Source organism: Schistocerca serialis, chromosome 5 (genome assembly GCF_023864345.2).
Source record: "Schistocerca serialis cubense isolate TAMUIC-IGC-003099 chromosome 5, iqSchSeri2.2, whole genome shotgun sequence".
In the NCBI taxonomy this organism is placed as follows: Eukaryota; Metazoa; Arthropoda; class Insecta; order Orthoptera; family Acrididae; genus Schistocerca; species Schistocerca serialis.
Genome location: NC_064642.1, coordinates 107,263,653 through 107,290,317, shown reverse-complemented (window position 1 = coordinate 107,290,317; position 26,665 = coordinate 107,263,653). Strand labels below are relative to the sequence as shown.

Here is a 26,665-nt window from a genome sequence, read left to right as displayed (position 1 = left end):
GCATACTTGCCTCAAACGTCACTAATTGGGACTCTGCTACAAAAGAGGCTACCAAGACTACTAGAATGTACAGCAACAGTTTTTCGGAGACCTAGGGTACACATTTCGTAAGGCTTTGTGGTGGGCTTTGGATATCGAGAGAAATCAAAGACGGGTGCTTGACGTTTGTGGGGAACCGGAAACGATAGTTTCAAACATGGCGTCGACCCCTCGCCATCTGATGTCACTCGGTGCAGCCGAAAGCGAGAGCTGCTATGAGCCGCCCAACTGGCCGTCCCGCGCATGCGTATCTTCAGGGCATACTTCAGTGGAAGGCTCCACACACTGCCATCACGCTGCAACAATCGGAACACTATGCTAGCCTATGCAGTCAGTGGTTCTTTCTCCCGACGATGACGGAAGATAAAGCTGTCAAAGTCTCAACTGTTCGATTCCAAGTGATGCGGCTTCAAAAAAAAAAAGAAAAAGTATTTTACTTAGTCATACCACTGTAAAGACTCCAAGAATATATATATATATATATATATATATATATGTGTGTGTGTGTGTGTGTGTGTGTGTGTGTGTGTGTGTGTGTACAGGATGTTTGAAAATGAACATACCGGTTTTATGGCTTTATAGCATTTATTGCATTCAGCTTACGTTGTTATAAAAATACATTAAATGAAAGAACAACTCAGTTTTCATTACAACATGTTATAACACAGGTCATGTCCAGAGTGCTCCAGAAACGTTAATAAATATATAAATCATGAAAATTTCGTAAGCTATTTTACTTGGATTTTGTAATTTATCCACCCAACAACATAGATATCCCTGTTTGATAGTGGCATCAGAGGGTCGATAAATAATATCAGCAATAAGGATAGTAAATTACAGCAATAACGAAAATGCTGTTCGTAATTGGGTAACAAGTATTAGCAATAAGGACAACAAATTACCACAGTAAGGAAAAGGGTCCAGGATTACAACTGCCAAACATAAATTACTCTGATTAATAGAAAGAAGGGGACCCTAATTAGGGTCTCCAAATCTACATGACAGAAATGAAATCAGAAAAATCACAAACACATGGGGTCTTGAGGAAGAAGGGAGAAAAACTAACCGACATACGTGGTCTGCGCAACGGAAACTAGCCCATTCGTTGAGTATGAAGGAATACTTGGCGAAAACGAAAGCCAACAACTGTTGATTATGCGTGGTCTTAAGTGAACCATCCGCGAAGAAGAAGAAGAAGAAGAAGAAGAAGAAAGAAGGAGAGAGCAGGTCATAATGAGCAAAAGGTCCGTATTCTCTCTTACTACTTTCTTCAATTCCTTTCCCCAAAACCACGTTCCTACACACAGTGATAATTAGGTTATCTCCTTTTACATACTGAACTACGCGTTCATTATCCTCACAAACTTTGATATGACCCTGTACTCATCTGACTAGAAATTCCTACGTTCTTTCCATTTCACTTCACTGGGCCCCACTATATCTAGACTGAACCTTCGCATTTTCCTTTTCACACTTTCTAGCTTCCGTACAACGTTCTAACTGCTGACATTCCACGCTCCGACCCATTGAATGTTACCCTTATGTTGGTTATTCGCTTTTCCTCATGGCTACCTGCCTCTTTATGGCCCCTCCCGGAGCTCCGAATTTGGGGCTGAAGCGAAATCGTTTGCCGTTGAAGAGATCATCATGCGATTTTGTCAGTAACATGACACTTGTCCTGTGGATACAAATTATTTATCTATAAGGCAGTGGTTTCCACTGCCTAATGCGTTCTCAAGCCGGTGATCATTGCTGATTTTATGCCTCTTAGGGACAACTTTCCTCCCGAGGAGAAAGAGGGTGCCTCGAATCTCTTTCCGCTCCTGTGAACGGGATAACTAGGGCCGACGAAGTGAGTCTCCTGTACACACACTTAAGTCCCTTGTCTTTACTGTCATGAGCAGATAGTAGAACATTTTCTGTTACTGCTTTTCGAATGTGTACATAACGAAAAATTGTCCTGTTTCCATTGACATCTGATTCAGTTTTCCATATATGTAATAAAATTTTATTGGAAAAGCACATCGGTTTGAAAATGGACAGCTCCCTTTCATATTGATTCGAGATTCCCTTTATAGCTTACTTTAGGACACTCTCAAATACTTTTGATGCTCTAGACGTCCGAACACATTCCTACAACTCTCTACACACGATGTCTTAAGTCAGTGTTGTCTCTGCCTCACAATATAGTTATCTTACCTCAAGGAAATGTGGCTGAAGGGAAAAACGTTTCACGAGCGAAATGTGTTGTTACTACTGCATTTGTAACATTCGTGTACATTCTTGCATATTCATCCAAATTGAAGGATAGTATTCAGTGGGTGATTACTTACTTCCCTTGAGGAATCTTGGACGAAAATGAAAATGTCATTTTGACAATGGAAAAACTAATCTTTGGCTAGATAAAACAGAAACACTTCACATACTATCAAAAAATGATTTAGAAAACCTGTGCAGTAAAGTGTAGTAGCCCCTTTCTCCCTGTTGACACGGGGCGACGTAGAGTGGCAAGGATTTCTCGAGACAATGTTTGAGGAGTCATCGCAATTCATCATCTCTCAACCTTCGCACACAGCCCTCCTGAAGGTGGCCGATACTTGGTCTGACGCACAAAACGCATCATGGTGTCCCATTTGCGTTACTTAAACATTTCTATCGTAAGTTAGAAGTCTTGGTGCATGTCGTTATGTACACAACTGAACAGTCATTTTCTGTTGTTGGATAGGGGGAAACCGATTGCTTGCCGTATAAACTAGATTACACCTGCAATCTGCCACACCAGTGGAATGCATGATACCCTGCACTTGTAAAACCAGCGTATTTCAAGACTCTCCAGTCAGCAGACTATTTTCTACATTCCAGACGCCCATCTGTAGCGAGGTGAACGGAGGCAAATGTTACGGAAATGAATTAAACTTACGATACCTGAACCAGTGTAGATGCTAAACTACACTCCTGGAAATGGAAAAAAGAACACATTGACACCGGTGTGTCAGACCCACCATACTTGCTCCGGACACTGCGAGAGGGCTGTACAAGCAATGATCACACGCACGGCACAGCGGACACACCAGGAACCGCGGTGTTAGCCGTCGAATGGCGCTAGCTGCGCAGCATTTGTGCACCGCCGCCGTCAGTGTCAGCCAGTTTGCCGTGGCATACGGAGCTCCATCGCAGTCTTTAACACTGGTACCATGCCGCGACAGCGTGGACGTGAACCGTATGTGCAGTTGACGGACTTTGAGCGAGGGCGTACAGTGGGCATGCGGGAGGCCGGGTGGACGTACCGCCGAATTGCTCAACACGTGGGGATTGAGGTCTCCACAGTACATCGATGTTGTCGCCAGTGGTCGGCGGAAGGTGCACGTGCCCGTCGACCTGGGACCGGACCGCAGCGACGCACGGATGCACGCCAAGACCGTAGGATCCTACGCAGTGCCGTAGGGGACCGCACCGCCACTTCCCAGCAAATTAGGGACACTGTTGCTCCTGGGGTATCGGCGAGGACCATTCGCAACCGTCTCCATGAAGCTGGGCTACGGTCCCGCACACCGTTAGGCCGTCTTCCGCTCACGCCCCAACATCGTGCAGCCCGCCTCCAGTGGTGTCGAGACAGGCGTGAATGGAGGGACGAATGGAGACGTGTCGTCTTCAGCGATGAGAGTCGCTTCTGCCTTGGTGCCAATGATGGTCGTATGTGTGTATGGCGCCGTGCAGGTGAGCGCCACAATCAGGACTGCGTACGACCGAGGCACACAGGGCCAACACCCGGCATCATGGTGTGGGGAGCGATCTCCTACACTGGCCGTACACCACTGGTGATCGTCGAGGGGACACTGAATAGTGCACGGTACATCCAAACCGTCATCGAACCCATCGTTCTACCATTCCTAGACCGGCAAGGGAACTTGCTGTTCCAACAGGACAATGCACGTCCGCATGTATCCCGTGCCACCCAACGTGCTCTAGAAGGTGTAAGTCAACTACCCTGGCCAGCAAGATCTCCGGATCTGTCCCCCATTGAGCATGTTTGGGACTGGATGAAGCGTCGTCTCACGCGGTCTGCACGTCCAGAACGCATGCTGGTCCAACTGAGGCGCCAGGTGGAAATGGCATGGCAAGCCGTTCCACAGGACTACATCCAGCATCTCTACGATCGTCTCCATGGGGGAATAGCAGCTTGCATTGCTGCGAAAGGTGGATATACACTGTACTAGTGCCGACATTGTGCATGCTCTGTTGCCTGTGTCTATGTGCCTGTGGTTCTGTCAGTGTGATCATGTGATGTATCTGACCCCAGGAATGTGTCAATAAAGTTTCCCCTTCCTGGGACAATGAATTCACGGAGTTCTTATTTCAATTTCCAGGAGTGTATGTACCGTGTGACGCCCAACATTATAGGAACGCTATTGATACCGTGCGATGCAGGTTTCGTATTATTAGTACTGTGAGTGCCAACGGCCTTGCCGCAGTGGTAACACCGGTTCCCTTCAGATCACCGAAGTTAAGCGCTGTCGGGCTGGGCTAGCACTTGGATAGATGACCATTCTGCCGAGCGCTGTGCACTCAGCGGGGTGCACTCAGCCCTTGTGAGGCAAACTGAGGAGCTACTTGATTGAGAAATAGCGGCTCCGGTCTCGGAAACTGACATACGGCCGGGAGAGCGGTGTGGTGAACACATGCCCCTCCATATCCGCATCCAGTGAAGCCTGTGGGCAGAGGATGACACAGCGGCCAGTCGGTACCTTTGGGCCTTCATGGTCTGTGCGGGAGGAGTTTAGTTTTAGTACTGTGAGTATCGTGACTTGGCGTTAAGTCCGGAAATAGTGCGACGACGTCTATTTGAAACACAAGGCACCAGACTGCATTACATTTGCAGAAGGTCAACATGGGTTTGGACAAGATGAGCACTGGATTGCTCGTAAAGCTGTTTCAGCAAATTGACAGCAATAGTGTTGTTGCCTTCAAGATCATCGACGCATCAAAACAATACGGAGAGGTCGTCTTTCGGCACCGGATTGGCGGCCATAATTCGGGAACTCGAATTAAATGGCTATCTGGAAATTTCAGCTGAGAGAGGCCGATGGGCAATTGCGCCACAAACTGTTGAAATTATACGGTTGCCATGGCTGAGAGTGCTGGACGCAATTTGTGATCTTCAAGCAGTGCGCGAGCTGTATCAACAGCTAAACACTTCATGGTGCACCCTTCGAAAACTGCTGCGAACTACTTCACATTACTCACCAACATTTGCCACGTGACACAAATACGAGGGGCGTTTGAAAAGTCCGTGCAAAGTACGAGAGATGGCACCACCGGCGCGTATCGAGGTCATGTTTAGTTAGTAGCATTTTTGGAAAGAAAGCACACCAAGTTTCAGCCATATTTGTCTATGGCTTTGTGTTTGGTATTCGTGTCAATCAAGGAAGTCGAGTGATTGTCAAAAAATGGACGAAGAAGACTTTCGTGCGGTGATTAAGCATTACTTTATGAAAGGCAAAAGACGGCCGTGGTGGCCGAGCGGTTCAAGGAACTTCAGTCTGGAACCACGCGACCGCTACGGTCGCAGGTTCGAATCCTGCCTCGGGCATTGATGTGTGTGATGTCCTTAGGTTAGTTAGGTTTAAGTAGTTCTAAGTTCTAGGGGACTGATAACCTCAGATGTTAAGTCCAATAGAGCTCAGAGCCATTTGAACCATTTTTTGAAAGGCCAAATGCCTCGCCTCAGGAGACTAAACAGAAGCTTGATAAACATTATGGTCAGTCTGCACCTTCGATTAGAACAGTTAATAAGTGATTTCAAAATTTTCAGAGTAGCCATATGGGCACAAGTGATGCTGAACGTTCTGGACGCCCTGTGGAGCTTAGACTCAAGAAATCATTTATAAAATCCATCATATGGTGATGGGCGACAGAAGAGTTAAGGTGCTGTGGGCATCTCGAATGAATGGGTGCATAATATTTAGCATAAACATTTGGACATGATGAAGCTAACCTCAAGATGGATTCTACGATTGCTCACGCTTGACCAAAAACGGAATGGAGTGAAGTGTTGCAAGGATGGTCTGCAGCTGTTCAGGAAGAATCCGCAGGACTTAAAGGTTCGTTTCGTCACTGTAGATGAAACATGGATCTATCACTAGACCAAATAACAATCTAAACAATCGGTTACCAAGGGAGAATGTGCACCAAAAAAGGCGAAGACCTGTCCTTCGGCCAGAAAGGCTATGGCGACTGTCTTTTAGGATTCGCAAAAGATAATCCTCATCGACTATGTAGAAAAGGGTAAAACTATTACAGGTGGATGTTATTCATCGTTATTGGACCGTTTGAAAATCGAGCTGCAAGAAAAACACCGGCGATTGGACATCACGACGATGCACCAGCACACACCTCAGCAGTTTTTGTAGCAAAATTAATGGAAATAGGATTCCAACTCGTTTCAAATCCCCCCTGTTATCCAGACATGGCCTCCTCGGACAACTATTGGTTCTCCATTTTGAAGAAATGGCTGGCGGGACAAAGATTTTGTTCAAACGAGGAGGTGACTGCAGCAATTAACAGTTATTTTTCAGACTTGGACAATTCCTATTATTCGGAAGGGATCAACAAATTAGAACACCGTTGGACGAAGAGTATAAGTCTAAAAGGAGACTATGTCGAAAAATAAAAAAGGTCTACTTCAAACACGTAAATAGTTTTTATTTTTGCACATAATTTTCAAACGCCCCCCGTACTCGAGTAGAGCTTGCTCTTGCGTTTCTCGCAAGGTTTAGGCTCGGCGGGACACTGGACACTCACAATTGTCATCGCCAAAGAAAGGTCACGGCACAGTTCATGCTTGGTTAGCTTTTCTTTGAGTAACTGGGACCCCACGACTAAGGGAATGCAGCATGTGCGGCACACGTTATGTGATCAGCTTTCCCAAAACGTAATCTCTGCTCTATGGGAGAGAAGTACTTCGGATTCAACTGTTTCCATGCACAATGGAACTGCTGCTGACTTTGCTCGTGATGTCACTCGGTTACTCTGTAACACATTTGGAGAGAGACATATTGTTTTCAGACCATTCCAGATTGCGTGGCCAGGAAGACCCCCAGATATAGACTCGTGTGATTTCTAATTGAGGGGTTAACGAAGGACCGGGTTTATCAATGTGACACGGACACACGATGGAGTTTGGTGATGAGCATTGCATGGGAGGTTGCCAGCGTCGCACCTGAGTTGTTTCGGGCAGCAGTAGCGCAATCTATAGAGCTAATGGCTCTGAGCACTATGGGACTTAACTTCTAAGGTCATCAGTCCCCTAGAACTTAGAACTACTTAAATCTAATTAACCTAAGGACGTCACACACATCCATGCTCGAATCTATAGAGCATTCCAGGCTGTCGTGGATGGGGATGGTCGTCACAACGAGCAACTTTTGTAACCTGGAACGTAAACATGGTACGCAGTTAACAAACGCTACACTCTTATATGGGAATTAAACTGTGTTCAATGGCTTTTTCTTTATTTCCCCTCCGCATATCGATACAAGAGTTTCCACAAAGTTTCATTGTCCAACGATCACTCATTTCTCGTAAGGGTCCTCTTAAGTAGCTAAAGTTTAATTATAACCACCATCATGAGGTGGTCTCTAATGTTATGGCTGACTACGGTTGTGTCTGCCCAATACTCAACTGGCGGGCGAAAGAGTGGCTGCTCTGTGATCCACCTATCTTTGATACCAAACGCTGTAATTGAAGATACAGACTTAGAACGGCGACATGTCTTGGGACCAATATTTGTACAACCACTAACTGTCTCGTTATCTGACCACCATCAGATGCACTGCCATTGTGACCACCATTCAAAAGTCTGACGACATCCACTATTGAGGCAGAGTCTTTCTTTCTGTCTTTTTCTTTCAGACTTACCTTACAGTAATGGTATTTTTTTACCAGACATTTTAAGGTGAGGAGACTCAGTTGACTGACTGTACGAGACGTGTCTTAACGTAAAGGAAGGTATCAGTGATCATAAGGCTGTGACAGCATCTATGACGACGGGTCCTACAAGAAATGTTAAGAAAGGTAGGAAGATATATCGGATCAGCAAGCGTGACATGATACAAATTTCAGAATATCTCACCAGTCAGCATCAAATATTCGGTAATGAGGACGAAGATTTGGAGAACAAATGGAAAAAATTCAAAGGCATCGTTCAGAATTCCCTAGACAAGTATGTTCCGGGTAAGGTTTTAAGGGATGGGGAAGAGCCACCATGGTTTAGTAGCCGTGTTAGAAGAGCGCTACGTAAACAAAGAGCACTTCATCTCCGATTCAAGAGAAGTAAAAACGTAACTGACAAACAAAAGCTGAACGAAGCGAAAATGAGCCTAAGGAGAGCAATGAGAGAAGCGTTCAATGATTTTGAAAGTAAGACGTTGTCAATCGACCTGAGAAAAAGCCATAAGAGTTTGTATTCGTATGTAAAATGAGTAAGTGGGTCAAAATCATGTATTCATTCTCTCAACGAGCACACCGGCACCGAAACGGAAGATAACAGAGAGAAGGCTGAAATACTGAATTCGGTCTTCCGAAGCTGTTTCTCCGCGGAAGATCGTATCACTGTCCCTCCTTTCAATCGTCGTACGAACATCGAAATGGCTGATATTGAGAAAACCGATCGTGGAAATGAAATCAGCTACACTCGCTTAACAGTGGAAAGGCATCAGGACCAGATGAGATACCTATAAGATTCTCTACAGATTATGCGAAGGAACTTGCTCCCCTTTATCGTAGATCGCTTAAGAAACGAAAGGTACCTAACGACTGGAAAAAAGCGCAGGTCATACCTGTTTTTAAGAAAGGCCGTAAGACAGATCGTTCACGTCAATGTGTTGTAGAATTATGGAAATGTCGACAAATGTCTGGAAATGGAAATCACTCAGTACATCACTTCTCCACTGGTGGCAAACGACGATCTGAGCACTGCTACAGTATTTGGGCTTGTTCTTCTAAACATTTGTGGTCTCACTGCCGTGTTTCCGTTTCACAATTCTAAATCGGTCAGGCAGTGTTCATTACCCTCTGAAGCACGCTATTTCTCTCTGTTTTCAACCTCTGTTCCTGTTGGTACGTTATCTTATTGCAATGGAGATTTGCTATGATCGTTATCCTGCAGGGAATCTAATTTTCATGCTATTATTCTTCGTCATTAAGGGTCGATTTTATCACGTTTCACGTCAATCATACTAACTGAGGTGGCTGATATGGAAAATAAATTATTCCGACGCAAAGACAATTTCAGTAGGACATCAAAAGCTTCTGTCTATTGTTCGTTTATTTTCTTGTTCTTGTGTCGTACTGACACTTAAACTTCTTTATTTTACTCCTCGCTGACGATACGTTATATCGATTTACACCCTCTAGGCATATCTTTCAACTCTTACTTGATCTTGTGTTGGTATCTCTGACTACCTTCGACGACCACTCGCCCTATAGTTGTTGTCGTAAATCCGGAGTGTGCACATTGAAAAAAATATAGGTATAAGGTATGCAATTCAGTATATATATGGTAATTATTCTCTGTGCACCAACGTTTGGTTGCATCCATTCCTTTCTTTTTTGCATAGGGACCTGATGATGACGCTGATGAAGTGTCGAAACAGCTAATGAAATTTTTAGAAAGAATTATAGCTGTTGGTGTTCAACACAACTGGAGTCTATCACATTACTTTTCATGACTACAAGAAACAATATTTTGGACAAAATATTCGGTTCACCGATTTTCACTTTGAGGAACATGCGGAGAAGAGCAAGAAATCGTTATTAGGACTTCTCCTTATTAGTAAAGACCCAGCGTTATTAACACGAATTAAATTTCCTAAACCCTGCAAAAAATCTGTAAAGGAAGGAAGGTGGAAACGCTTGAGAAATTAGCAATATACGTCCATCAAAAAAAGTTTGCGTCACCTCGGTTCTGACATATCCGGAACTTGTACAGAAACTTGGAATAGAGATCAACATAAACATCATTTCCCACCTTTTTATTGCGCATGAAAACCACACATTGCATGTCGTACCACCATACAGCGAGACCCTCAGATGAGGTGGTCCAGATTGCTGTACACAGTGGTACCTCTAATACGAAGCAGCACGTCCTTTTGCATAGATGCATGCCAGTAATCGTCGCGGCATACTATCCACAAGTTCATCAAGCCACTGTTTGTTCAGATTGTCCCACTCCTCAACGGTGATTCGGTGTAGATCCCTCAGAGTGATTGGTGGATCACGTCGTCCATAAGTAGCCCTTTTCAATCTAATCCAGGCATTTTCGATAGGTTTCATGTCTGGAGAACATGCTGGCCACTCTAGTCGAGCGATGTCGTTTTCCTGAAGGAAGTCATTCACAAGATGGGCAATACGGGGGCGAGAATTGTCGTCCATGAAGACGAATGCCTCGCCAGTAAGATGCCGATATGGTTGCGCTATCGGTCGACAGATGGCATTCACGTATCGTACAGCCGTTATGGCGCCTTCCATGACCACCAGAGACGTGCGTCGGCCCCACATCATGCCACCCCATAACACTAGGGAACCTCCACCTTGCTGCACTCGCTGGACAGTGAGTCTAAGGTGTTCAGCCTGACCGGATTGCCTCGAAACACGTCTTCGACGATTGTCTGGCTGCGACACTCATCGGTGAAGAGAATGTGACCCCAGTCCTGAGCAGTTCCTTCGGCGTGTTGTTGGGCCCATATGTACCGCGAAGCATGGTGTCGTGTTTGCAAAGATGGACCTCGCCATGGACGTCGTGAGTGAAGTAGCGCATCATGCAGCACAATTGGAGTTGTGACGCCTGTGGCAACACGAGAAGCATTATTGAACATGGTGGCGTTGCTGTCAGGCTTCCTCCGAGCCATAATCCGTAGGTAGCGGTCACCCACTGCAGTGGTATTCCTTGGGGGACACGAGCGAGGCATGTCATCGACAGTTCCTGACTCTCTGTATCTCCTCCATGTCCGAACAGCATAGCTTTGGTTCACGTCGAGACGCCTGGACACTTCCATTGTTGAGAGCCCATCCTGGCTCTAAGTAATAATGCAGACGCCTTCGAAACGCGGTATTGATTGTGTAGGCATGGTTGAACTACAGACAACACGAGTCGTGTACCTCCTTCGCGGTGGAATGACTGGAACTGATCGGCTGTCGGACGCCCTCCGTCTAATAGGAGCTGCCCATATATGGTTGTTTACATCTTTGAGCGGGTTTAGTGACATCTCTGAACAGTCAAAGGGTCTGTGTCTTTGATACAATATCCAAAGTCGACGTCTATCTACAAGAGTTCTGGGAAGTGGCGTAATGCGTAATGTTTTTTGAGGTGTGCATGTTCCTAAGGGAAAGATACAGATAAATTGTTAAATGGCCGCAATGAGTTAGCAAGAGCCACGTAATTTAATATTTTAACAACATTTTATAAAATCATTTCATTCCGCCTGACATTTGAAGCTATACGCTATCACCAGGTGTACACGACAGGTGAAGTCCGCCTATTGCATGCCCATGAGGCCTGAGGGATAGTACAGCTGCGTGCAGATTGTTAACAAGGCATTGCCAAGCGCGGACAGTAGGAATGCGAGAAATTAGTGCCCTGTGCTGCTCAGGAGCGAAATAATCATCAGCATAGAAGTACCTGCGAAAGTTTAATGTTACTTTCAAGAATAATTTTAACATAAAAAATATGAAATTATAAAAGGTTTTTAAAAACTTCAAGTATTTCAAACATACTAGCATGAAGTATTCAGGTAGTATATCTTCTTGTCATAAAAGGGAGTATTAAATATAACCTAGAACCATTTCTCCTGGACAACTCTTTCTATTCCATGGACGAAATTCTGTTTTATAACTGGTTGCCTATAAACACGTTCCACATCATTACGATAAAAGAATCATTCAGTTTATCTATGGAACATGTAACTAACTGTTTCAACATTTTTTCCCACATCTACAAGGCTTCTCTGTATTTAACTATTAAGTGTCAGGCAGGGGTTCATCGAATTGGTTTCAAACTCTCTTTCTATCGTTCCATTCTTGAGTAGCAAGCGGGAAAAATGATCACTCAAATCTTTTTCTGTTAGCTATGATTTCTCTCATTTTATCCCTACGAACATTCCTCCTTACGTCGGTGGTCGTCAACAAAATAGTTTCTCATATGGAGGAGGAAGTTGGTGATTGAAATATTGTGAAAGATCTCGCCGCAACGAAAAACACCTTTCTTAAATGCTTGCCACTCTAGCTAGTGTATCATATCTCTCTGCCCCAATTCGCTATAATACAAAAGTAGCTGACCTTTTTTTTTATATTTTAGATGTCCTCCATCAACCCGATCTGATAAGGATCCTGTACCGCCCATGAATACTCCAAATGAGGACGGACAAGAGTGGTGCGACAGACCTAAGCGAAGGTTGAATAGTGCATTTGTCATACAGGAAACATATTTGATAGCAAGTGTTTGTGAGAAGATCCTGTTATGCTTCGAGTAAGCAGAAGGAACATTTACCAACATGCGTCAGTACTTGGCAGCGGCAGTGTAGCGGCCTGTCGAGGCAGCGCTTTATCGTTCCGCAACATTTCCCTCGCCGTTACCGCGGTCATACTGCTGTCGTGATAAGGAATCGATGGGATCCGGATGGCCACTTTCATTGCAGGATCTCACTGGCCCTAGGCCACCAGAAATCGTAAAGATAGACATATTTCTTTCGACATACACAGACATACACAGACGACGTCTGAAACAACAAGGTGATCACTGGTTCAGACAGTGCTGCACGCAATAAGAACACTGGACCCTGGAGTAGCACGACGCCCGTTTCTCAGGCGAGTCCTGGTGCCAATGAGAACGACTGTTGCTACACGGCATTCGTCAATGCCGTACGGGACAGTATCTGTCGTGGTGGTATGGTGCGCCGATGGATTCACAAGTTCATCTTGACAGCAGCTGTTGCATAACTGGCGTGTTAAAACCGGACGCTCAGCCCCGTGCTCTAGATCTATCTGACGTTACCTTTTCACAAGACATCGCAAGAGCATATGTTTCCCAACCACTCTTGACCCTCCACGACACAATTCGACATCTCCGCATGGCAGCAAGTTCTGCAGGGCCTCACGAACTTGAAATATAATCCTTTCAAATCTGTATCACTTCGAGTCTCAACAGTAAAGAAGCTGACAGCAAACTGAAACTTAAACGCAAAAGAGAGCAAATTAAACTCGAAAACATCCCTGTATAGTTAGTACCGTGCACTTTTCTCCAGTGACCACTTAGGAGAATTGAAGCAAAACCGGAAAAATAGAAACTCTACTAGTGTCAACCTATAATGGGCGACCAGAAAGTTTCTGTTCGACGGCGTTTCTGTAGCGTATATGCAACACTGCTCGACTCATGCAGATACACAAACACCTACATGTAGGCAAGGAATTAGTGTGGCGTTCGTCTCTTTCCGACATGTGTGCAGTAAACGTCGAAACGTGAACTATGGCGACGTTATTACCAAAAGCGTCTACAATGGACAAACTTGCTGTTATGCTTTTCTTGGCTGCCGAAGGACAGACATCGGTAGACAGCCCTCGGAGAATAAAGAATGGGCATGGGCAGAATGTCTGTCGAAAACCACCATTGTGGAATGATACACCAAGTTCCGTAATGCGTTCCAACATCGTAAGCGTCCTAACGCAGAAGTTACACAAGCTCAAGTGGGAGACACACTAACACCCGTCCTATACTCTTGATCTCTTACCATGCGATTATCACGCCTTCAGCCACGAAAAGTCGACACTTCCCTTCGTACGAGGATGTGCAGCAGGCATTTACAGACATTATTACGCAGCGGGACACGGTGCTTTGTCAAAAGGGTATCTTCAAAGTGGTGCGTCGGTGGGACGAATGTCTCAATGCTTACGGCGAATTGGCAAGATTGGTATACCGATTCTGGATTGCGCAGCCTTCGAACGGGAACTTTTCCATCGCCTCTTATAGCACGCAGCTCATGGTGAAGCGATGCAAACACACTGATCACATCGGCATTGGTACCGGTATTTACGAAGGCTTGCTGGACACTAATGGCTTCAAATTTTTTAAATTCTTTTCTTGATATCGCTTGAGGTGGTGGTGGTGGTTAGTGTTTAACGTCCCGTCGACAACGAGGTCATTAGAGACGGTGCGCAAGCACGGGTTAGGGAAGGATTGGGAAGGAAATCGGCCGTGCTCTTTCAAAGGAACCATCCTGGCATTTGCCTGAAACGATTTTGGGAAATCACGGAAAACCTAAATCAGGATGGCTGGAGACGGGATTAAACCGTCGTCCTCCCGAATGCGAGTCCAGTGTGCTAACCACTGCGCCACCTTGCTTGGTCGCTTGAGGTATTATACACACACCAAACGAAGTTTTGCATCACCTCGGTTCCGAAAGTTCCCGAACCTGTACAGAAAATTGAATAGAGATTAACATAAACACCATTTTCCACCTTTTTATTGCTCATGAAAACCACACATTGCGTATTGTACCACCATACAGCGAGACCTTCAGACGTGGTGGTCTAGACTGCTGTACACACCGGTACCTCTAATACCCAGCAGCACGTCCGTTTGCATTGATGCATGCCTGTATTCGTCGTGGAATACTATCTCAAGTTCATCAAGCCACTGTTTGTTCAGATTGTCCCACTCCTCAACGGCGATTCGGCGTGGACCCCTCAGAGTGGCTGGTGGGTCACGTCGTCCATAAACAGCCCTTTTCAATCTATCCCAGGAATGTTCGATAGCTTTCATGTCTGGACAACATGCTGGCCAATCTAGGCGAGCGATGTCGTTATCCTGAATTAAGTCGTTCACAAGATGTGAACTATGGGGGCCCGAATTGTCGTCTATAAAGACGAATGCCTCGCTAGTATGCTGCCGAAATGGTTGCGCTGTCGGTCGGAGGATGGCATTCGCGTATCGTACAGCCGTTATGGCGACTTCCATGACCACCAGTGGCGTCCGTCTGCACCACATAATGCCACCCCATAAAACCATGGAACCTACATCTTGCTGCACTCGCTGTGTCTAAGGCGTTCAGCCTGCCCGGATTGCCTCGAAACACGTCTTCGACGATTGTGTGGTTGCGACACTCGTAAGTGAAGAGAACGTCATACCAATCCTGAGCGGTTCATTCGGCATGTTGTTGGGCCCATCTGCACCGCGCTGCATAGTGTCGTTGTTGCAAAGATGGACCTCGCCATAGATGTCGGGAGTGAAGTTGCGCATCGTACAGCTTATTCCGCACATGTTGAGTCGTAACACGACGCCCTGTGGCTAAACGAAAAGAATTATTCAACACGGTGGCGTTTCTGTTAGGGTTCCTCCGAGCCATAATCCGCAGGCAACGGTCATCCAATGCAGTAGTAGCCCTTGGGCGGCCTGAGCGAGGCATGTCATCGACAGTTCCTGTCTCTCTGTATCTCTTCCATGTCCGAATAACATCGCTTTGATATACTCCGAGACGACTGGAAACTACCCTTGTTGAGAGCCCTTCCTGGCACAAAGTAACAATTCGGCCCCGATCGACCGCGGTATTGATCGCCTAGGCATGATTGAACTGCAAACAACACGAGCCGTGTGCCTCCTTCCTGGTGCAATGACCGGAACTGTTTGGCTATCGGACCCACTCCGTCTAATAGGCGGTTGTTTACATCTTTGGGTGGGTTTAGTGATATCTCTGAACAGTCAAAATGACTGTGTCTGTGATACGATATTCACAATGCACTTCTGTCTTCAGGAGTTCTGGGAACCGGGGTAATGGAAAACTTTTTTTGATGTTTCTATGTCATCCATTTTACTGGGTCGAGTTTCCTGCTTCCCTTACGCAAGTTGTAACCATCGGCCGCAAGATGGCTCCAAATTGTAGCGTGTAACATGGCGTTGTGTAATGTAACTATATCGGGTGTCAGAGCCAGCGTGCTGCAATCAAGTTTCCAACCACAGAAAACGTGCCGAAGAGTTCGTGCACGCATGAAAATGGAAAGCCATGACCACACACGCACGCTGCGAAATGTGCATCGGTGAGTCGTCTTGATTTCGCTATCATCGATCATTCTCCATATGGTCCCGACTTGCTTCCAGAACTTAAAGAACACCTTCCTGAACTTCACACTGAAATTGATGGAACGGTGCCAGAAGAGGTAAGGTGGTGGGTCCGTCTACAAAGTCATTCTACGCTGACAGTGTCAACGAACTGGTCTCACGTTGGAAGATTGTCTTCATCGCCAGAGTGACTACGTTGAGAAATAAATAAGTAATCACGTAGAATAAAGACGCAGAAAGATAATAATGGTAGTTTTATTTTAAAATCTGTAAGAGTTTTCACAAAAAACATTCAGAGGTTATACATTCCAGTACGCCCTCATAATACTGTAGAATACTGCGCCTCAGTATAGACAATGAGCGCCTGTACTAAAAATATTGATGTAGAGCTCAGTGAATCGATGCGGATTAGACGTTTTGGCCGTCCAACAAGGTTAAACAAAATAAGAAATGGAGTGAGTCGTTGTAAAATCTGCGTGAGAAAGTTGCCCGATTGTGGTAAGGTCTTATGGGACCAAACTGCTGAGGTCATAGGTCGCTAATCTTACGCTAAGGACAACACGCACACCCATGCCCGAGGGAGGACTCGAACCTCCGAAGGAGAGAGCTGAGCGGACCGTGACAAGACGCCCAAGACCACTCGGCTGCCCCGCGCGGCTGAGAAACTGGGATCTTCAAATGATCCTTTCTGCGAGTGCAGTAAACTCCATACTACAGATCACATCATTACGATGTAATTTTATTATGCACCGTATCACCGTCCTCTGTCAAGTCGAGCGAGTATGTACAGGGTCTAGTCACGCAAATGTGACCACCCCTGCGTCTGAGGTCAACGTCCAACAACTCACGAACTTCAGTTGGGAGCACTAACAGTGGAGGGAATACAAAGCATATCGGGGAACACACAGAAAACAATGCAGTCGTCGCCCTGCGGGAACAGAGCGATTTACCTGACGTCATAAAGTGCATGACGATTGGATTTCAGGCCAAGGATGCAAGCATAGATCGGTAGCCTTTCTCCCTTATGCTGGAGGCATCTCGTTTAAGATCGGATGAATTTTCAGGAATTTTAACTTTAAGAATGTGTTCCGTCCCCCTTCTAAGATTAGGGCACTACTCGGCTCTGTGAAAGATGATTTGGGGCTTATGAAACCCGGTGTATACATAAATCCGTGTCACTGTGGGAAGGCTTACATTGGCCGTTCGATTCGCACAATTCATGACAGGTGTGTGGAACATCGCCGCCATACGAGGTTACAACAGCAGGAAAAATCAGCAGTAGCAGAACACGGCTTAAATGAGGGACACGGTATGAAATTTGATTAAATTGTGGTAGTTGTCCATAAAGACGCGATTGAAATTAGGTTGGCGGATAATTTAATCAACAGAGACAGTGGGTTTCCTCTTAGCAAGACGTGGAATCCTGTATTGTCTTGGATCAAAATTGAGCGTTCTTCGGTGCGGCCCTGAGTGCGATATATCGTTGCCAGCAGTGTTCTACCAAGGGCGGTGCCACCTCCCTGTCTTGGAGGGCAGCAACCGTGGTGGCCGGCCGCATGCGCCGCGTACTCAACGGTGGCCTACATAGGATGTCGATTTGCAGTCTGGCGTCAGTTTTCAGCGGGAATAATAAGCAGAAACTGCACTCTCCTGAAGATGGCGACTAACTGGATCCCCGAAATAACGAGTCAAGTTGATTTTAGGATCCGGCAGCAAACCCGAAGAGACTTTCAGGCACCTGTATGAGCTTACCACTCTCCCCTACCCACCAGACTCGCCGGATTCAAAACAAGCCAAAGATCTCTGGGACCAGCAGCATCGGGCTGTTCCCCCTATGGATCCTCAACCGAACACTGTATACAGGGTGTTACAAAAAGGTACGGCTAAACTTTCAGGAAACATTCCTCACAAACAAATAAAGAAAAAATGTTATGTGGACATGTGTCCGGAAACGCTTGATTTCCATGTTAGAGCTCATTTTAGTTTCGTCAGTATGTACTGTACTTCCTCGACTCACCGCCAGTTGGTCCAATTGAAGGAAGGTAATGTTGACTTCGGTGCTTGTGTTAACATGCGACTCATTGCTCTACAGTTCAAATGCGGAGTTGGCAGATGCCCATTTGATGTATGGATTAGCATGGGGCAATAGCCGTGGCGCGGTACGTTTGTATCGAGGCAGATTTCCAGAACGAAGGTGTCCCGACAGGAAGACGTTCGAAGCAATTGATCGGCGTCTTAGGGAGCACGGAACATTCCAGCCTATGACTCGCGACTGGGGAAGACCTAGAACGACAAGGACACATGCAATGGACGAGGCAATTCTTCGTGCAGTTGACCATAACCCTAATGTCAGCGTCAGAGAAGTTGCTGCTGTACAAGGTAACGTTGGCCACGTCACTGTATGGAGAGTGCTACGGGAGAACCAGTTGTTTCCGTACCATTTACAGCGTGTGCGGGCACTATCAGCAGCTGATTGGCCTCCGCGGGTACACTTCTGCGAATGGTTAATCCAACAATGTGTCAATCCTCATTTCAGTGCAAACGTTCTCTTTACGGATGAGGCTTCATTCCAACGTGATCAAATTGTAAATTTTCACAATCAACATGTGTGGGCTGACGAGAAGCCGCACGCAATTGTGCAATCACGTCATGAACACAGATTTTCTGTGAACGTTTTGGCAGGCATTGTTGGTGATGTCTTGACCGGGCCCCATGTTCTTCCACCTACGCTCAATGGAGCACGTTATCATCATTTCATACGGGATACTCTACCTGTGCTGCTAGATCATGTGCCTTTACAAGTACGACACAACATGTGGTGCATGCACGATGGAGCTCCTGCACATTTCAGTCGAAGCGTTCGTACGCTTCTCAACAACAGATTCGGTGACCGATGGATTGATAGAGGCGGACCAATTCCATGGAATCCACGCTCTCCTGACCTCAACCCTCTTGACTTTCATTTATGGGGGCATTTGAAAGCTCTTGTCTACGCAACCCCGGTACCAAATGTAGAGAGTCTTCGTGCTCGTATTGTGGACGGCTGTGATACAATACGCCATTCTCCAGGGCTGCATCAGCGCATCAGGTATTCCATGCGACGGAGGGTGGATGCATGTATCCTCGCTAACGGAGGACATTTTGAACATTTCTTGTAACAAAGTGTTTGACGTCACGCTGGTACGTTCTGTTGCAGTGTGTTTCCATTCCATGGTTAATGTGATTTGAAGAGAAGTAATAAAATTAGCTCTAAGCTTGAAAAGCAAGTGTTTCCGGACAGAAGTCCACACAACATATTTTCTTTCTCTATGTGTGAGGAATGTTTCCTGAAAGTTTGGCCGTACCTTTTTGTAACACCCTGTATACCCACTGTAAACATCTGTTAACGGGTTACCAATAGTCAACCTGGGCAGTAGGCGCCATCCACTCTGATGAACCGTGACATGCATTCAAACAGTATAGGATTTTGTATCACATTATGGTACATAAGGTATGATTGACTTAACGCCCAACCGTGTAGCTAGAGGTTGCTGCTCCTTATAATGAATTTCGCGTCCTATACTATATATCCCACAATGATAAACAGGTTTATTCATGTAGTGCTCTTACTGTACTGTACACGCCCAGTAAGTAAACTTTCGGTACTTGCTATGTTTCCTGGATTTGTAATTTTATGCACTAGCAGCATATTCGTCAGTGAATTGGAGACGTTGCACATCCACTGCCGACCATTTATCTGTCATCTCGCCTAGACACTCATAGCTCTACGTATGATTAACGTCACAGACGCATATCACTCCGAACTAAGGCAATCGCCTAATCAAAAAGCCACATTCGTACAACGCACCCGCTGTATCTAATTAATGGGCCCATCAGCCTATTTTTATTTACACGTCAAGTTCCGTAGGAGCAAGGTGAGGAGCAAATCTCCAGTGTCATGGAACGAGTCAGTACATGAAATTGCAAAATAAAAGTAATAACAGATAAAAATAAATGTTTATGAAACTGAAAAAAGTTATTTCATAAGTTTAAGTAAACGCAATCAACAATACAACAAGAAACAGCTTAATTTTTCAAGGAACTCCTCGACAGAATAGGCGTGATCCACGAGGAAATTCTTCAGCTTCGATTTGAAAGCGCGTGGATTACTGCTGATATTTTTTAATTCGAGTGGTAGCGTATGGAAAATGGATGCAGCAGTATACTGCACACCTTTCTGCACAGGATTTAAGGTAGTCCGATCGAAATGCAGGTTTGATTTCTGCCGAGTATTAACCGAGTGAGAGCTGCTTATTCTTGCGAATAAGCTAATATTGCTACAAGAAATGACAGTAAAGAATAAGTATATAATGAGAGGTCAGTGTCAAAATATCCAGACACGTGAACAGAGTCGACAAGAGGTTCGTGAACTTAACACTATTTGTTGCCCAAACCGCCCGTTTCTGAGCCAAAAATTTGCTTTTAGAATGGGAAGAGTTACCCCAAAATATAATACCTTACGACATAAGCGAATGAAAATAAGCAAAGTAGACTAATTTTCGTGTCGGACGATCACTCACTTCAGATACCGTTCGAATAGTAAAAATGGCACTATTAAGTCTTTGAACAAGATCCTGGACGTGGGATTTCCACAGCAGCTTACTACCTATCTGAAGATTTAGAAATTTGAACTCTTCAGTTTCGCTAATCACATGCCCTTTCTGTGAAATTAAAAAGTCAGGTTTTGTTGAATTGTGTGTTATAAACTGTAAAAACTGAGTCTTACGGTAATTTAGCGTTAGTTTATTCTCTACAAGTCGTGAACTTAGATCATATGCTACACTTTTTAAAACCGAGTCAATGTTTCACACAACAACCTTTACTACCAAGCTAGTGTCATCAGCAAACAAAATATTTTAGAACGACACGTAATATTAAAATCTATCTCAGGAATACTTTGTGAGGGCCGTATATTGACACCATCATTTTAATTTCAACAAGCCAACGTTAGTTCATCCTTTTGTATTTTAATTTAGGTAGTATACAATGCAGATATCCTTACTGCATATCGTTAGACTAAAGAAAAACAGTTACAGCATAACTAGCGATCCGCTCGTGTTTCATACGGCAACTGGACGTCTTGTGGAGCATAGAAGGTAATAAATAGTATACGGAAACCTTAGTGAATCACTCCTTCGGTTGCTCAAAACCACATCAAAATCCCCACAGTAAAACCTGAGATTACCCTTCACAAACAGACCGAGATAGGCGGCGGGAGACTTAAATTGCAATATGGGTATACAGAACACGTGTATCAGACATAGACAGCACATAGATAGGTCTTTCACAAAACACCAAAGTAAAAAAGGACGCTAAATTGGCACATTTGCGTTTATAGTCGGTATAGATTTTTCTTGACTTTCCGGTCCCATTGTTTGAGTTTCGAACTGTTAATAAGGAGATCGCTTTCCTAAGAACCATGAGAATTCTGTCGTAGACAAGGGTGAATAATAGCGCGAACTACCACAGTAACAAATGTTGTATAATTATTTTAAAAAAGAGTACGAAAATTGTAAGAAAGTAATGGACAACAGACTACAGTCAGCTTCAGTTCCATGATACATGATTTTAGAACCAGTGTCATCGTCCTAATGGTATTAATACCTGTAAGCACCAATAATTCGCTGAATTTTAATGCCAGACAGGGCAGGAAAAGGACATGTTACTCTGAAACAAAATGGCTCTGAGCACTATGGCGCTTAACTTCGGAGGTCACCAGTCCCCTAGAACTTAGAACTACTTAAACCTAACTAACTTAAGGACATCACACACATCCATGCCCGAGGCAGGAATCGAACCGGCGACAGGAGCGGTCGCGCGGTTCCAGGCTGTAGCGCCTAGAACCGTTCGAACACCCAGGTCGGCTTACACTGAAACAAGTAGGTAATATGAGGAGAAATAAGAAAGTCAAAATTCCAAATTAAAAGTGTCACATTCATCAAAGTGAAACGCAAGAGTGATGTGAATGAACCATTTTGAAATTTCCTTCGGAGATAACATACCTAAACAGCTTATCTTCAATTAGATTCGTTTCTCAGAGTTTGCATATTTCGAAGATATCGCTGCGCAGTTAATAACGCGCAAAGTACTGAATGAATATTCGAGAGAAACGATACACCAGGAAACGCCAGATTCTTCAAGGAATTTAATTCCACTTTATAAAACAGAATCAAATTTCTGATTACAAATAAGTTAAAGCGTTAATTATTTGATGTTATGCAAGAAAGCGAGAAAAATTTTATAAAAGATTTTAAATTATGCTCACAGTTTGTTGTCGTCTCGCTATGAAACACTAGACAAATATAGACTTGGTAATTTGCGTTCCATTTCATGCAAAGTAAGTTTTTCATGCATCTCCGTGTTTAAGACGTCATATCTTCTGAACTAAATGTTCAACTGTGATATACGAGTGTACGTATCTACTGTCTTAAAGAGTATTGCGAATAGAGGTAGCAATAAAGAAATAATGAATTAAAACGTCATACCTGGTGCAGATGTTTGACAGTTTTTCCTTCCACTATTTGGCGGTGGTGTTACCGACAAAAAGCTTTTTAAAGGTTGGAAATTACGTACGTCGCTAAGTGTTCTCATTCTCATTCTCGATGAATAAAATCTGTATATTTGCGCTGCCTTAAGTCCAACATACAGTCTATAACTCTAATACTTGTGTTTTTGGGTTAAATTTCTGATATGAGACTATATCTCTAAATGAGTAAACTATGACAGCGTTTTAAACTCTTAAATTCGGTCTATACCTACTCGAAACGATTATGCTAAATTTTTTGTTGCCCTCAGAAGCTATTGGATAGGAAACCTGCTACTAGTATCTGGCCCTGGGTTCCGGCTTCTGGGCTGGTCGCTTACTAATTTGTTGTAGATTGTTCTTTAGATTTTCATTACGTACCAGATTTCCGATATTACTTTGCTTTAATTTTTGGCGTATCCCCTTGAAACGTAAAACATTCGGATTTTGCAGCGCTCCTATTAAAGAAAGTTAATTGGAACAAAATGCTAAATTTCACCAACGCACGTCCAGACTGATTAACGGAGATAGTTTTGCAAATAAACCGCATTCGATTAAAATGAGAGAGAACCACTCGCTTGCAGAAACTGGACTGCAATTCACATTTCTATTAGAGCTGTAATTGAGTTTTCGGAGTGAATATTATGTGATTTGGTTGTCTGATTAAATCATCAAATTACTCAATAGTCACACTATATCACTAACTCAAAACACAATCGTGTGTACACAATAAAGCAATTCTACCTCTCCTCTCTCTCCCCCATCCACGTTCCTTTTTCCCCTATGTGCTCATCCCACCCCTTCTCGTATTCTCCCTCTCCCTCTCTCTCTCTCTCTCTCTCTCTCTCACACACACACACACACACACACACACACTCGCTCACACACACACACACACACACACACACACACACACACACACACACACACAAAAAAACACACACACACGTACATAGCGTTTCCATATTATACAACTCCGACGACTCAGCAGCTGTGATCCTCCAATAGCACATAAATACATGAGTTGGTTAGAACGTGAGATTACAGCGCTTTATTTATGGATTTGTTTTATCGGGTCGCTCCGAATATGTAATCTCACATGCGGATATGGACTAATTTAATTACGGATTACATCGTCAGAAATATCACAATTGGAATATAACTCTGCTGTGGGGACGTTGCATGTGAAGAGGCAGCGTTTTTCGGCATTTGAGTAACAATCGAAGCCAAATTAAGCCTCATTGCAGGTACTTTGTACTGGATGAAAGAGTGAGAAAGAAAGTCATTGCACTTTTATCTCTCAGGAGAATGGTAAGCAAGAGGACATCTCAATCGAATAAATTTAGTTTTGTTAAAAAAGTGTTCACAGACCATTCAAGCGTGAACATGAAACAGTACGAGGCAATAATCGTTCCTGATGAGATGTTTCTGACTTCATAGTTACGCTACCAGTGAGTTATTCATTTTATGACCGTCCGTCCTACTGCTGTAGAAAAATTTACGACACGGACTGGGTCTACTGGTCTATTAAGTGACTTCCACCCTGACGCACATGTTCCTGATTTCATAGCAATTCCGGCCGGAGTCATTGTCTACCATCTACCACAGTGACATAATGTTTGACATCAAGTCTCTGAATCTTCAGTCATTTATATACTGGTGTGTAAAATTGGAAATTTGCGGTAAGGACTAAGGGTTGAAACTGCTGAGGTCATCGGTCCCTAGGCTTACGCACTACTTAATCCAACTTAAATTAACTTACGATAAGGACATGCCCGAGGGAGGAATCGAACCACCGACGGGCGGAGCCGCGCGAACAGTGACAAGACGCCTGAGACCGCACGGCTACCGCGGGCGGCAACTGGTGTGTAAGTCTTAAGGAAGGACGTAACCTCCGCTTGATGTGTCACTGCTAGAAAACACTGCTCGATGAAACCCGGACCATTCCCAGAAACAACTGCTATAGTAATTTGTAATATGAGAAGCAAACATCGCTTGATGGGACACAATTTATTTGATGAACAGAGCTGACAGTAAATAGCTGTTAACCTCAGATTCCCAGATCTCCCAGAAATGTAACTCTTCCACATACTGAGAATATGCTATAATTACAATAATACCGTTCCTCACCGGTTTGTCATATATATCAAACTTGCTAAATAAAATATTTTATTTACCAAGATTTATACATTTGTCAAACAAATGTGGAGCAGTAATTATGTCAAATATATTAAACTGGCTAAATAAAATATTTTATTTCAAAAGATTTATAAATTTGACAAACCTGTGTGGAATGGTATTATGGTAATTGGCGCATGTTCTCAGTACATCGACGAAACTGATGTGTAGCTACATTTCTGGGAGAACTAAGAATCTGAAGACGAGTTTCTGTCGAAACTTGCATGAAATAAATTATATGACTTCAAGAGATCTTCGTTTCTACTACTACAATTTGTAACATTAAATCGTTCCTGCAACATTTATAAACCGCTACAGTATCGTCCGTAAGGTAACTGAAAGCAATACGCAAAGGGGCGAACAGAAATAACACTTTCATTCAAAGACTATTGAGGTGTCACCAATTTTTAATGGACTCTAGGACAATCCGAAAGGCGGGATTTGATTCTTCGTAGAATGCGTGATCACCATCGACGGCAGTACATGCCGTGCGACGTGCTTCTATGCTGGCCAAAGAATTAATAAGACTTTCCTGTGGTAAGACGTTCCATTCTTCCAACAACGTGATTGACAGTTTCTCAATGGCCGTTGTCGCAGGAGGTTGTGCTGCAGTACGTATCCTCAGAGCAACCCACAAGCACCCTTAGGATTTAAGTCGAGAGAACGGGCAGGTCAGCAGTCCAGCAGTAAATTCGCCAAATGTCTTCTCGTTCCAAGAGCTCCTGTATTTGTCCTGTTCGATGTGGTCGCGCATTCTCATCCATATAAACGAAGACAGTCCCACTGCATCCATTAAAAGACGCATAAGGGGAAGAGGTTCATTGGCCTCTGACTGGAAAATGTAGTGCGTTCAAACAATTGGAGGTCATTATGTCAAATGGTTCAAATGGCTCTCTTCACTATGGGACTTAACATCTGAGGTCATCAGTCCCCTTGAACTTAGAACTACTGAAACCTAACTAACCTAAAGACATCGCACACATCCATGCCCGAAGCAGGATTCGAGCCAGTGACCGTAGTGGTTGCGCGGTTCCAGAATGAAGCGCCTATAGCCGCTCGGCTACACCGGCCGGCGTCAGTATGTCCGTGGAACTTTACGCCACTCCACACTCTAACATCTGGACAACCAAACCGATCTTGTTCGACATTGTTCCTGTCGTCCGCGGTGGCCGAGCAGTTCAAGGCGCTACAGTCCGGAACCGCCCTGCTGCTACGGTCGCAGGTTCGAATCCTGCCTCGAACATGGGTGTGTGTGATGTCCTTATGTAAGTTAGGTTTAAGTAGTTCTAAGTCTAGGGGACTGATGACCTCAGATGTTAACTCCCATAGTGCTCAGAGCCATTTGAACCATTTTTGACTTGGATCCTGGGTGACCTATCCGCTCTCGTATGTAAAGAACTGGAAACAAGTACTGAACCCAGGAACGCTGTCGTACGAGATCGTTATGTAGGTCCAGATGTTAGGATGTGTGGTGGCCCAATGTTGCATTAGCGTCCAAATGTTTCAACACGGTACACTTCCCGTTCAGCGCTATTGTGACACCGTACTCCTTCCGGATGTGTATCTTTGCAGTGTGCATTCGGTGCTGAGTTCATTTTTAAGGATGACAATGTGCAACCGCACCGGACAGCACAGATGGAAAAGTTCTTGAAATGAAAGGAAATTCGGCGAATGGATTAACCTGCATGTTCGTCCGAATTAAATCCCATAGAGTAAGTGTTTCATGCGTTACGGAAGCATAATAAAACATGTGCACATGCACCACTCACCGTCCACCAGAT

The 26,665-nt window shown here is 44.5% G+C and overlaps 1 protein-coding gene across 1 annotated transcript in view; it reads right to left on the bottom strand.

Moving 5' to 3' along the window:
- LOC126481773 (hemicentin-2-like) overlaps positions 1-26,665 on the bottom strand; it is a 705,691-nt gene that overhangs the window by 306,843 nt on the left and 372,183 nt on the right. The window lies entirely within an intron of this gene.